Raw genomic sequence first — 13273 nt, forward strand, 5'->3', positions numbered from 1 at the left:
TCAGTATGACTCGTTTGTTGGGTGCTTTCCTCTTCAAGAGTGTGCATATCTTCAGAGCTGCTGAGGCATCTTGCTAATTTTTAAGGTCTCCTTCACCTGGGATTAGAAATAGGTGTCTCTGAACATGGGATGATAGCACAACTGTGTCCCTGTGCTCTGTGGCACCGCAAGGACTTTTATTCTGACCCCAGGTCCAAGCCTGGTGGGGATCATGCTAATCGAACCCTTGTTTAAAGTCTAGGCTGGGGGGAGATGAGGAGAAAACTGGCTTCAGAATGGCTAAGTTTCTACCAGGAGTTGCAAACATCGCAGGCGAGACCCCACCCTGTTCAGTCTTCCCTCTTCTGTGAACAAATACAGACTTCCTGAGTGATTTGTTTGTTTGCAAAATGGCTGACTTTCTATTTATCCTGACCATGTGTTCAACTCATCCATAAGAAGGATTTGATTAAAATGGAAGCAGAGCAGAAACAGTCCTTGTTTGTGGGCGTGCACAGTGTTTGCACTTGGTTAGCTTGCCTTTCGGTTGGGAAGGAAGGGATTTCCCCCATGGAATATTTTGACAGGATGTCTGCTCTATTTTCATCAGTTTAAGGGAAGGGAAATTTGATGCTCTGGCAAAAGAATCTAAAACTCCAATAATTAGTCAGATATTAACAATAGAATTGTTGAGAACTAGAGTTCCTTTTTGTCTAAGAAATTAAAAATGTTGCAGTTTTTGACGACTGGTTATTCTTATGTCATTTTTTTTATGTGGGGACATTTCAGCTTTCAAAGTTTTTTGTTTCCTTTTCTTTCATCATGAGACTCTATTAGCTATGGAAGACAAAAAGAACAACTGTTGGAAAATGTTTCTTCCCACCTGCGTCCAAATTGTCACTCGCTGATATTGAACCAGCTGTGGCAACACTAAATGCCTCACTAGAGGAGCACACCAGCATGTTGCGACCACACTAACACGCAATGAGAAACTCCTCAGCCAGGATGTCCTTCTGGCTAGGAGGCAGTTTGCTAACTCAGCAGCATTGCTTGCACTCGGATGCATCGTACCTGACAGACCCCCTCTGCTTCAGAGAAATCTCCTCAAATTGAAGGCAGACTGAAGGCTGCTCTTTGGGGTTTTGCATTTGTTTTTCTGTTTGTTTGTTTTTTTCCTTCTGTCCTGTAAGGCAGGGTTTCAAGACATGATAGTTCTCTACCCTCTCTTTGGAACTCTTCGGAAACCTTGCGGGGGTCACCGCTGGGAGATCACCTCTCCGAGGGCTGCTGGCTAGGCTGGGAGGGATCCTATGGTCACAGGATGGAGCGCAACCTGTCAGTGTCACAAAAGGAGGAAGGATTTGACATTTAATCCTGCTGGCATGGATGACGTGCCCAATCTTAGCCAAGAATAGAAGTGGAGCTGGAAAGGGTAACCCAGGCCATATGGCAGTGCCAGGAGAAGGCAGCTTGCCTGCCTCAAGAGAGCAATAAAAGCAAATCCAAATTATTTGTGAGAGTCCTGGCCAGCTCGCCTGGGTCTATTTGTTCTTTTCCCCCAGTTGTATTTACTTTTAAATTGTGTTTTATATGGCTTCTCAGTGGCATGTAGATGTGTCCTATCCATTTAACCTGAAAAGAGATAAAACCAACCCATGCTGCTCAGTTTTGCCTTCCATCTTTAAGGAACAAGGTGCCAGAGAAATCTGAAGCCTGCATGAGGTGTTCCTTCAAATGTACTTTGTGTGGTGAACAGATCTGTTTGAATGTCCTCCTTCCTGTGACTTGCCTGTCTTCACTCACATGAGCATCACTCCCCAAGGACTATAAAGGGATGTTCACATGAAAAAATCTAATTGCATGAATAAATTCCTGTAGAAACATGTTTTACTTGAGAAAACAAAGACAGAGACCGTCTTTCACGTCATTTGTACAACATGAAGATCTTACTGTCCTGTTTCCATAGAAGGAATTGGTATTGTGCAAGTCACTGACACGCACTCCTGCAGGGTTCTTGGAAAGTAGGCCAAACCCCAGCACAACTAGGAATCATTTAAAATATTGTAAATAAATAGACACATGTATTAAAATATATATATATATATAACCATGTTTGTGAGGTTGATTCTCTTCCATACATCTGGAATTCTGTGATGTAACTCCATTGCTTTAGGATAGTTACGCCTGCATAAGTTTATTGTAGCAGGAATTTTAAAGGAGCTAACTGAATTGAATGATTGTCTCTGGCATTTAAAGGAAACTTGTAGCAAAGTCTTTCAAGGCTTCATTCAAAATCCCAGCTGCCAAGATTAAAAACCTAGAGATTAATGAATGTCAGGTCCTTGAACATAAAGCAACCTTGTCCTACTAGTAGAGATCTTGAAATTCTTGCAGCCAATAAAAAACACTGTAAAAAGAAAAAAAATCATTTTTTATATCAGAGCAGAAGTTTCAAGAACCTAAATTATGAAATTCCACCAAAGTTAGTGGCAAAACTGATGAAATCAAGTAGACAAGGATTTCACCTCAGGAAATACAATGTTGGGAAGTATGTAGAGAATTTTCAAGGGTTCAGGATGAGAATTTCCAGTCATTGTTCATGAATGCTTCAAAACAGATATTCCTTAAGTGATTAAAGGCTCTGCTTACTTACGACTGAAATTCTAGACAAGATATGTTTAATTAATGATACACTAACAGGAAAAAAAGAATGGAACAAAATATTAAAAATAAGTTAACATTAGCAAAAAAAAAAAAAATCCAACCCGAATGTGCTCATTTGAATTCAATGTTTGGTCTGATAGTGTTTGTTACTTGAATCTACTTTCTGTAGCAGAGGTTTTTTAAGAATGATCTCTCATCAGAAAAAAAAAAAGTATTTTCACAGAATCATGGAATAGTTGAGGTTGGAAGGGACCCCTGGTGATCATCTAATCCAGTCACCTGGCTCAAGCAGAGTCACCTAGGGCAGATTGTCCTGGAACCTCAACTCTCATGCATCAACTTCCAACAGAAGGAACTTGTGACAGCATCACCGGCTATAAAATTTCGTATCATGTAGTTTGTGTTGATTATTTAAACAAATATTCATTCACAGAAGATGAGCCACAACGAAGGACTAACTAGTGAAAACCTAACAAACCGTGGCTGCTCATTTAGGAGCATTCTGCAGAGGAAGGACTGCCCATGGAAGGTGTTTGTGAAGCATTTTTTTTTTTAAATGTCCTTACCAGAGAATTCCCCCAACATATTGGGGGGTCAAAGACAAACAGAATAAAAGGCAAATGTTAATATAAATCATTTAGTGCAAATACTTTGCTTAGTGAATGATGAAGCAGAATAACAAAACAGATTTAGATCTTCTGCCCTTCTAGGTCACAGTATATTGCTGCCTGCAGGTCCTTTCCCATTCTTCACCCATTCACATCTCCATAAAATGTCTTGAAGAGAAAGTGAGTAATAGCTCAAGTCCTGATGTCCAGGCACTGTCAGATGGGTGAAGAAAAAATGTGACAAACATAAATGTAAAATCCGCACTGCTAGGGAAATAGTAGGGTATAATTTGCATAAATATTATTTGCAAAGAGCAATTAGCACTTCATTTACATTCAGTGAAGTAGCAATTTGCACATTTTCAGGAAACAATTTCTTTACCCATATGTGCAAATTTGGTACACTGCAATTGACACGCTAATAAAAAGATGTTAATAGACCTTTTTTTTTTTTACTTTATATCACAGTGTACTGAAATATTGATTCACTCTCCTGAAATATTGATTTGGTGGGCTATTTGTAAAACAGAAAAATGCATATTTGAATTTTTAAAACTTTATTTTTTTCTTAAATATCAGAATTCATTTCAGATGTCTGCAGTCTTCATGCTCTTTAAGTGGTATTTTAATGGGTATTTTTGTCAGAGAAATATAATAAACATTATTAAAAGACATTAGCAAATTCAGTCTCCTAATCTGCAGTAACATAGAACATATTTGCATATCACAGTATAAAAATAATACAGTCCATTTTCTAGTGTCAATATAGCACTCAATTCTCCCTTAAATGTTAATAAAAATATTTCACATTTATATAACATTTTTTTTAGAATGAAGAAACTTCCTAACTGAGAGCCAAATTATGTATTACTTTGGGTTACAGAGCATTTGTTAAAACAACAAGAATTTACATAGCAGCTTGCATGGAAAAAATAGCCACACATATAAAGGAAGTCTTCTACCCCATGAGTGCAGCTTGCAGCACTTCAACTAATTTACAGGCATAGATCAAACTGCAACCACTCAATTCCCCCTAGGGGCGCTTAAACGGGGAAACCAAGGAAAGACCTTGCCAGAGGAAGCCAATGGGATTTCAGTCACAGTCATTTTCACCCAGACTGAAAACCCCAGGTTTTTAAAATTGAGTTGATTTCAATCATAAGCCATGTCCTTTGGATGTTTTACAGCACTCCCTTATTCCGGGGAGTTTTCAGGAGATGTCTTTTGCTGCGCCACCTGTGGAAACAGCAACAGGTGAAAAGCAGGCATGCTGTAGCTGTTGAGCAAAGAAAGTCTCTGCCTACCAGTCCCGATCTCCTTTCAGCTAGGTGAGCTGACCCCAGCTGGAGCGCCTTCTGAAAGTTTTCTTGCCAGCTTCGCTTAGATGATGCCCTTTGAGGTCAGTGCCCAGACACTGCAATAGTGGTCGTGAAGCATGAATGAGGCTGTGACTGGAATATCTTTTGTTTAGAAACTGTGAAAAATTGGTGGAAATGTTTGTTCCCCCTAACCAATTACTTGCCTAATGGATTCTTATTCCCCCTTTCTGCCAGGCCTGGGCCTCAGCACTGGTTATGTTCAAGAAGAGGTTTTGCTTACTGAAGGAGATCAAAGGAACAGCCTTATGGCTTGAAATATTGAAGAGTGGGATAAAACTATGAGACAGATGTTTCACTCACTGTACTGGGTGCTGCATAGCACACAATAAATGTCCCAAAGAGCTTATTGTCATTGCAGGCAAATCAAGGAAATGATGGTGGGTGGCAGGGGGAGACAGCAATAAATTGACTTGGCCAAGGTCACTCAGAAAACCAGTGGCAGAAAAAAGGAAGAATCCCTCCTTGCATATACATTGCTTGATAAAAGAGGGCCAGGGAGCAACCTTTGACCCTGAGAGCAGTTGGCCCTGGCTGGTTTGTGTCCATGGCACTCAGGCTGGGATGTACTAGCTGCGTCTGTACCACATAGCAGCCAGAAGCTGCCTGGTGATGGAGGGTGGGCCTCATATCAAAATGCCTTGCTACGGTTTCAGGGCCAAAAATCAGCCTCAAGGACCAAAGAATGACTGTGCAGTCATGCTGGTTGTCTTGCATTTGGCTGTCTTCAGATTGTAACGAGTTTCTTCGGATTAGCACTACACTGATGGACATTTCTGGTTGTCTTTGCTATTGTGTGTAATTTTTTGAATCTTGACATAGATGACAAGGGTATGTTGTCTGATTTTACTGCCAATGAACATTGATCTCTCCACACTGATGAACATGTTGATCTCTCTGTGGGGCTTGCTTTCTGCTTTGTGGAAGGTAGGATCCACGAGGTGAGTGGACCTTTGCAGCAGAATAAATTGATGTTAAAATGAATTTTTAGGCCTCCTTCAGCAGAGTCATTAATGGTTGCTCTGTTTGTTGAGTTTTCTCCACTATTCCCTTCCCTATTACCTTCATATTTTGCCATTTCTACTGTTAGATGTGTATTTGGAAGTTGGGTAGGGACAGGAGATCACACAGAACTTGGGTTGCACTGTAGTTGACAACTGTTGAAACAGTGGAGAGAAATGTTTTGAGAAAAATTATTGATTTTGGAGTATCATATTTTTCCACTCTCAAACTAAGGTCCCTAGAAGGGGGTGTTTTTGGAGATGGCTTACTTCCCCACTCTGAAGAGGGATATGTTTTAGGATATAGCAACACAGAAGGATGCAGACAGACATGAATTCCCCTGCAAGGCATATAACTGCAATGTGTCCTAGTGAGCATGTCTTGCATCTCTTAGCAGGAAACTCTCACATGAACATATTAGATAAATGTGGCTTGGTTATGGAAAGCTCAGCGTACGGTCAGGGGTGAACAGGTCTGTCTGTTACTGACTACTGATACGCTGTTAGTGGGACATCCAAACATCACTATGCACTTCAGAAAATCTTTCCCATACTGTGAGTTTTAGTGAAAGGTATTATTTGTCAATTGTTGATCAATCACAAGGAGAATGAATACCAAACATGACAGGGAACAGGAGAGGAAAAAAAACCCAACCACCATACCCCTTTTTCATATGCTTATTAAAGTAATTGTTGCAATAATGAGCTTGTATTCCCTGTCTTTTCATCTCTGCCACAAGATAAGGTATCACTATGGTTGCACCCAGGAGTGTGACATTCAGATCTATTTTGATGTCTCATTATTGCTGCTGTTGTCTTTTTATTTTGTAAATCACAGATATATATTTCATCTCCTATGACAAGTATTCAAAGCTCTGCTTTGATCAATGCAAAATGCAAGTGTCCCTGACACAAGGTGGGCCTCTGTGTTTGAAACTACAAAGTAGGTAGCTCACATGTGAATCTCTGGTTTGCTAATCATTATCTTACTCTATTTTTATTTACCCATTCTTCTTTTTTCTGGTAGCAGCCTACAGAATCTTTGAGACCCTTAGTGATAAGGCTGCATGATACAGCTGCACATCAACTGCCCAGTGACTTCTGGAGACCTCAGGATTTATCTCAGCAGTGGGTGTTTATACATTTCACATGCTACCCTCCTTTTACAGAGCTTTAAATACCAACTCCACCACATCATTTTATGATTGATCCCCAGTACATTGTAAACAAATAACACTAATGAGAAAGGAAATAACTAGTTAAACCTGTAATGTTTCTGAAGTCCGAATGGAACTACATTTTGCAAGCTGCTCTTAACATTACAAGAGAGGCTAATGGTAGGAAAGTAGTAATGATATGAGACATTTGGGAGTCCTCTGACCTTCAGAAAGCCCATGGATTTATTGTTTGCAAAGCCAAATAGGTCTATCTGATTTTCTGTTGATTACCAATAACTAAATTCAGTCACAGCAAGTGATGCACACTGAAAATCCAGAACCAATGATGTATGGGATAAACTGGGGCCAGCCAGTGTGTGTTAGCTACCAAAATCCCCAAACAGCACTGGCAGATGCTTCTGGCTTGGACTGTAATGTGGAAATGAAGCTTTGCAAAACAACCTGGTTTATACAGTTTCACCACTGAGTTGAAAACTGCACCAAGACAGGAATATGATGACCTGGGGCTCTTTTTTTCTCCTTTCTCAGTGGCCTTGAGAGATGATGTACCAGGTCAGACCTCCAGCTGGCTGTAAATGGGCTAGCCCCAGTGCCTGCAGCTGAGGAGCTGAGCTGAGGAACGTTCAACTCCGTCTTACATATGAGCAATGTGACTAATGAGGCCACAATGTACTCTGGAGGGATTTGAGGGCCTTAGTCACCTCAGTTCCCTCTAAATCTTGTGTCTGACATTTTATATGGGCTGGCTTTCAGCTTTCACAGCTGCCTGTCCAGTGGGAACCTCATTGGTTGGACTTATTTTGGTTGACAGTGCGTGTCTTTAGGATGCAGAATGGAGGCTGTGACATGACTGGGGGTGGGGGGGAGAGCCCAGGAAGGTCTTGTATTTTAGCCTTAGTCTATGGGCAAAATGCAGTCCTGTCTCCATGCTTCTTGAACACGAGGGCACAGCCCTGGGCACTGATCCTGAGGACAGAGACCCTCCATATGTCCCAAAGAAGGTGCTTGCATCCTAAGTGGGGGATTCCTAAAGGAAGTCTGCCTGGGTGTCACCATCAAAGGCAAAGACTTGGACTGTGGTGGCAACATCAACCCCAACTACCATGGGGGCTGCAGGTAGGTGCCACATGCCCCCAGCCTCACCTTCTGCTCCCGTGGGGCCAGGCCGTGTCAACAGCCCCAGGCACGGCTGGAAGATGTGTTTGGTGGCTCAGAGAGGGCTCCCTTCCCAACCAGCCATTCCTCCTACATGCACACCTGGATGTCTGGGGGAGCTTTGCACACCACTTTGAAGTCTCTTGCATGGCCGTTGTGGTATGTGTACCACACTATGAAAATTACAGCCCTAAAGTAACATTTTAGAACCCTCCATAAGTATACCTCACTATTTCTTTGCCCTCCTCCTTTTTTTTTATTTCCTTTCTCTAGGATCAGTATAAACCCACTTTTCCCCACTACAGTTGCACTGTCCTGTCCACTGGATTTAGCAAAGCCTGTCTTTATGTTTTGGGTTCTTTTCTGCTCACTGCCTCATCAGAGGTAAATAGTTGCTGTGGAGATCCTCCTCTCTCCAGGAACTAAAGATCTGCCTCTCTGTCCTGATTTATTCACTTTTGAGACAGAGTTTAATTTTGCAGACTGGCTCTCACCTTAGTCTTTGCATTTATTTTTGGCAGGAGCAGTTGCCTCTGGCATGGCACTGAGGACTAGCTTGCTGTTAATAATTGTCAGGGAAAATGAAGAGGCTATTTTTCACATCAGACTTCCAGCCTGCACGACAAATACTAGTTTGAGCAGATTAAAAATCAATGCACGGTACAGTATGTCACACATAAAGCAAGTACATGCTATTAATTGGCATGCTATCCGTTAGCTGTTCTTAATATATATGTCTATGTGCGTAGAAAAGAAACTACTGAAGACAGGTGGGTCAGAACCTCCTTCAGTATAAATTACTACAGCAGCATTGAAGACAATTGAGATATGCTGATTTGCAGCATCAGGTTATTTTGACAAGGGTTTTCGACTTTTTCCTTTTCTAAAATATGATTCAACTTACGTTTAATTAGAATGAACAGCAGAGATACTTTGTTATATGTCTCCCCCTGTAAGCTAAAACCTATTTAACCACAATGATAACTCATTTAAAAACATGCTATGGTTTACAGAAGAAGGATTTCCTTTGCTGCTTTTCAGCTGACTTTGTGATGGACCCTTGATTACTGACCTTGAGAATTTCCCAGGGAAATGACTTGACCTTAAGATACAAATTAGCTAATGGCTACACATAAAAGTGGATTTACAAGGAAAGCCAAAAGCAGTAAAGGTTGAAATTCTTTTTCAAAGTCTTATTAGGGCTGGAAAGCATTTGACTGATCCTCAGGAAAAAAAATACAAGCAGCATTTTCAGAAGGAGCATTCTCAGAAGCAGCAACATTGTGATTGCTTGGCACTCCCTACACCAGGCTCTGGGGGCCGGACTCACTTCTGGGGTCAGTCCCTGTATTTCCACCTACATTAGTGGAATTGAGACCTGTTACAACAGCTGGGGATCTGACCCTGCATTCCTACAACCAGCACTCTCTGCAAAGTGTAAACACCTATTAAGGCAATTTTGTGTGGGTAAAGCAGCTCAGAGACCTTCCCCAAAGTTGTTGGTAGATTTCTACATGTCACAAGAATATTGTCGCTGTGGAAATGCAGCTTCCTGCCAGAGGTAGGAACAGAAGGTGGGACTTGGAGAGCACAAGACACTTTGATGGTATTTTTTTTGAGTGAGGCCAAAACTTTGCCTGAAGATTCACTCAGGGTCTCCTGCACTATGGAGCAGCCAGGGACATTACAGAGAGGCACAGAATAGCTATTCCTTATCAAGGACAACAGAGTATCCCAGTAACTGTCTGGGGCAATGAAGGTAGAAAAAATGCATTCGGCATAGAGCAGAACACTGGGACAAACACCTTTATAAGCTTGCAAGGGAATTTTGGATGCTTAATGTCTCTAAGTAGGGAAAGCCCAGACTCTGAAGTGCAGAGTTTTGAGCAGGTCCAGTGCTGTCAGAAGCACCAGAGCTCATTGCCTGCCTGGCCTCAGGGGCTCATGATGCTGCAGACTTTGCAGGTCACAGGTTAAGCTGCAGATGTGAGGTGCTGATGTGATATGCAATGAACCCTTTTAATCTAAAGTGGTGCAGAGTTACATTTCTAATCTGTCTGGGTTTTGATTGCTCTTATTCTGTAGGTGCCTAATTTACTGATCTCTCTTCTGTTGTCTTTTTTTCCTCCCTTCCATTCCTTCTATTCTGTTAAGTGGTCTTCAAGGCTTGTTTTTTTGTACAGTCTTTGTCTGTGCAATGCAGCTAAATGCAGATTCTGGGATCAGAGGCTTGCTAGAGTTCATGCTACCCTTGCCATTACCTCCGACCCCTCAAAGAGCACAGGAGAGGAGGGTGAGCAAATAATGTACAATTTTGGGACCATCGCCCTTCTAGCTGTTATAGCTCTAACAGGCTGTACAGTGCTGTGTGAAGTTTGACATGCATTGATTGCTCAAACCTTAGGGTTAATGATGCTCTGAAAAGCTCAAGGATCCTGTTTTTGTTTTAATTTATATTTTCACCACAGCCCAGTTTTGTTCAGTTGAGAATGTGAGCAGAATTTTATGTTTGTTTTTGGGGGGATTTCAAAATACAGGGACTATTGTATCTGGATGCATTAATGACATTCATTTGCTTCCTGGTAACTGCTCCATTAATGTCTATCAACATGGCACCTTCTCTGCCCATAATCTCCTTGTGGACAAGACAACTTTCTTTGCAGAATAGAAGTACTTTAAAAAAAAAATGCTTGCACAAAAAGAAAGCAAATGTCAAGATGTTCCCAGATGAGATGCCCTAAGAGATTCATGATGCTGTAGTAGCTGTGAAGAAATGTAGATGTGACAGGCGGCTGACAGTTAGGTACTTTGTCTATAATCCCTCTGAACTAGTGGCAGACACCTTCTTAAATATAGTGATTACCATGAGAAACCTCTCCCCAAAAGTGGTACTTATGGTAACTGCCATAAGAGGACATGTGGGAGGTCTGTGTCTTTTCTATTAGTCTCAGAGGACAAATATTATGGGTCAAGACTTGTGGAATAATGATAACAGATTAATATAATAATAAAACAGACTGGATCCTGGAGCTGGCTTGCCACATTTAATGGACAAGCTGAGTTTACTGAACCATATGATAAAATGGGCCCCAGCAGCCATTTGGCTCAAGTAAAGCAGGGAGAAGTTGTCTTCAAGTGGCAGATGGGCTGGCTCCAAAGCAGCTATTTCATTGGATCTTTTTGTCTAGAGCACAGACATACTGCTCCCTAGACAGCCTTCTGCAGAGATATTGCTGTGACGCTGTACTTTCTCCCCAGAGGTTAAACAATACATCACTGATACCAAGATGGTAGCCATCTTCTAAACAGGCAGCCATTATTTTTCTTGGACCATGGAAATGATATATCCAAGGGAAAATAAATATATAAGTAAATAGAGTTGCTCACAAAAATGCCTTTGCCTGAATAATTAACTCCTCAGCAAATTTTCCCATAATAAAACATGTCCTAATGAGCTATCAGGAGGAGAGGAAATTCATCACTTGCCTCACAAATATCAACTTGAGAGCACTGCTCATGTCACATGGCATAATTAATGGCTTGAGAGGGAGCATGTAGCAGCACAGTCAAAATCACAGTTCCCATCAGTCATCCCACGTCAGTCCAGCTCATAGTGTTACTTGATCCACAGGGGTTTAGACAGGCGACAAGATGGAGATATGGAACAGAGGGGAATACAAACAGATCTGGTACTGATCTTGATTTATCCATGCTGCTTTTCTGCTTATCAGTGAGGTGGCAATAGCAATCGATCTCACAGTCTGCTTTGTTTTTGTGACTTTTTTTCAGACAAATAGAATTTATGGTCTTTGGACATCGCCCTCCGTATCAGCGAGCAACCCATCTCCCATTGCACGTCATCACAAGGTCTCCTCAGGGCGTATGGCCTGCAGGAGATGGATTCAAGCTCTCTGCAGAAAGCTCTGGCGTGGGGAGGCCCCCTCTGAGCTGCAGGCTGGAGGTCTGAGACGTCGTGTCCAAGGCACTGCTGCTTGCTGGTGGGGTTGCAAACCCTAAGGCTGCCCCAGGGGTAACCCCCGCTGAAAGCCTCGGGACATAAATGTCCACAGAAGTGGGATGCTCTGGAGGGACAGCACTCTCTCGTTGGATGGCAAAGCTGAAACAGAGAGCTAGTAACGTCAGGCCTTGTAATGAGAAAGTGAAATGGCCGTGGGATGTCAGACCAAAGGACCTTCTTGCCTGCGATCCCATCTCCAATGGCAGCCAGTAGCAGGTGCTCTGTTTAGTGACAAATGGAGGACTCTGGCAAATGAAGAGTGGTAATTTTGCACCCATACTCTCCCAGCAAACTGTTGTTTTGGGACTTTCTGAGATGAAGATTACTTCCTCCATTCTGTGTTCAGTAGCCCTTGGTGGGCTTTCTTTCCATTAACTTATCTAATCTTTTTTTGAGCTGGTATTTATTTTGGGGCTCTATAGTGTCCTGGGTTGAGTGCCACAGATTAATTATGTGCTGTGTGAAAGATGTTCGTCTCTTTGTTTTAAAATTTCTCTCTGATCTGTTTATTTATATACTGTATTCCCTGTGACATGAGGAAGAATGAATTGTCTTGATTTGGACTGTCTTGATCAAGACCTTGTCTCGGTTTTACAGACCTCTGTCATATCTTCTCTACCCTAGCTGTGCTGTTTTAAAGAGACCAAGCCTGTTCAAGCTTTCTTTGTAAAACACCATCAAATGTATTCCAGTAAAACAGCTCAGTGTTTCAGACAGTCTAAGTTCCTGCCTAGTGTGATGTTTATTAGGATTTATATGAGAGAAGAGTACAAGAATTTCGGTTGGCTGAGAAACAGGTGACAGCTGACAGGTTTGGACCCTACCTTTCTGTGCACTCGTGCATGGTCTCTCCACCCCACCAAGAGCTGTGTGTCAGTGACTGACAGTCACCTTAGTGCAGCTATGTTTTACAAGTCTGTTAACATTTGCAAATGCCTAACTGTGTTTTCTGAAACTCTCAGATAAATGCTGCTTTGAGCTTGTTCATGAGGAAAGACAACTCTACATACTCTACAAGTGACCCTCACTTTCCACCTCTGCAGTCGCCCTCCTGCAGCAGAGCCCTGTAGTTGCTGCTGGTAATATATGAGTACTGGGCTTTCCCCAGGCAAAGTGCCCTGGGCATCTGCTGGCTCCTTCCATGGTCTGCGCTATAAGCAACAACTGAGCTTTTATGTTTGTGTTGACCTCCGAGGTTAACTTCAGAAACTATCATCTGGCAAATCTGATGTGTCGGGTTTCAAAGAAAAGAATTTTCCAGCTCAGTCCAGGTCTGATTTCCTTCCAGATAAAG

Source organism: Apteryx rowi, unplaced genomic scaffold, assembly GCF_003343035.1.
Source record: "Apteryx rowi isolate R43461 unplaced genomic scaffold, aptRow1 scaffold_415, whole genome shotgun sequence".
Lineage (NCBI taxonomy): Eukaryota > Metazoa > Chordata > Aves > Apterygiformes > Apterygidae > Apteryx > Apteryx rowi.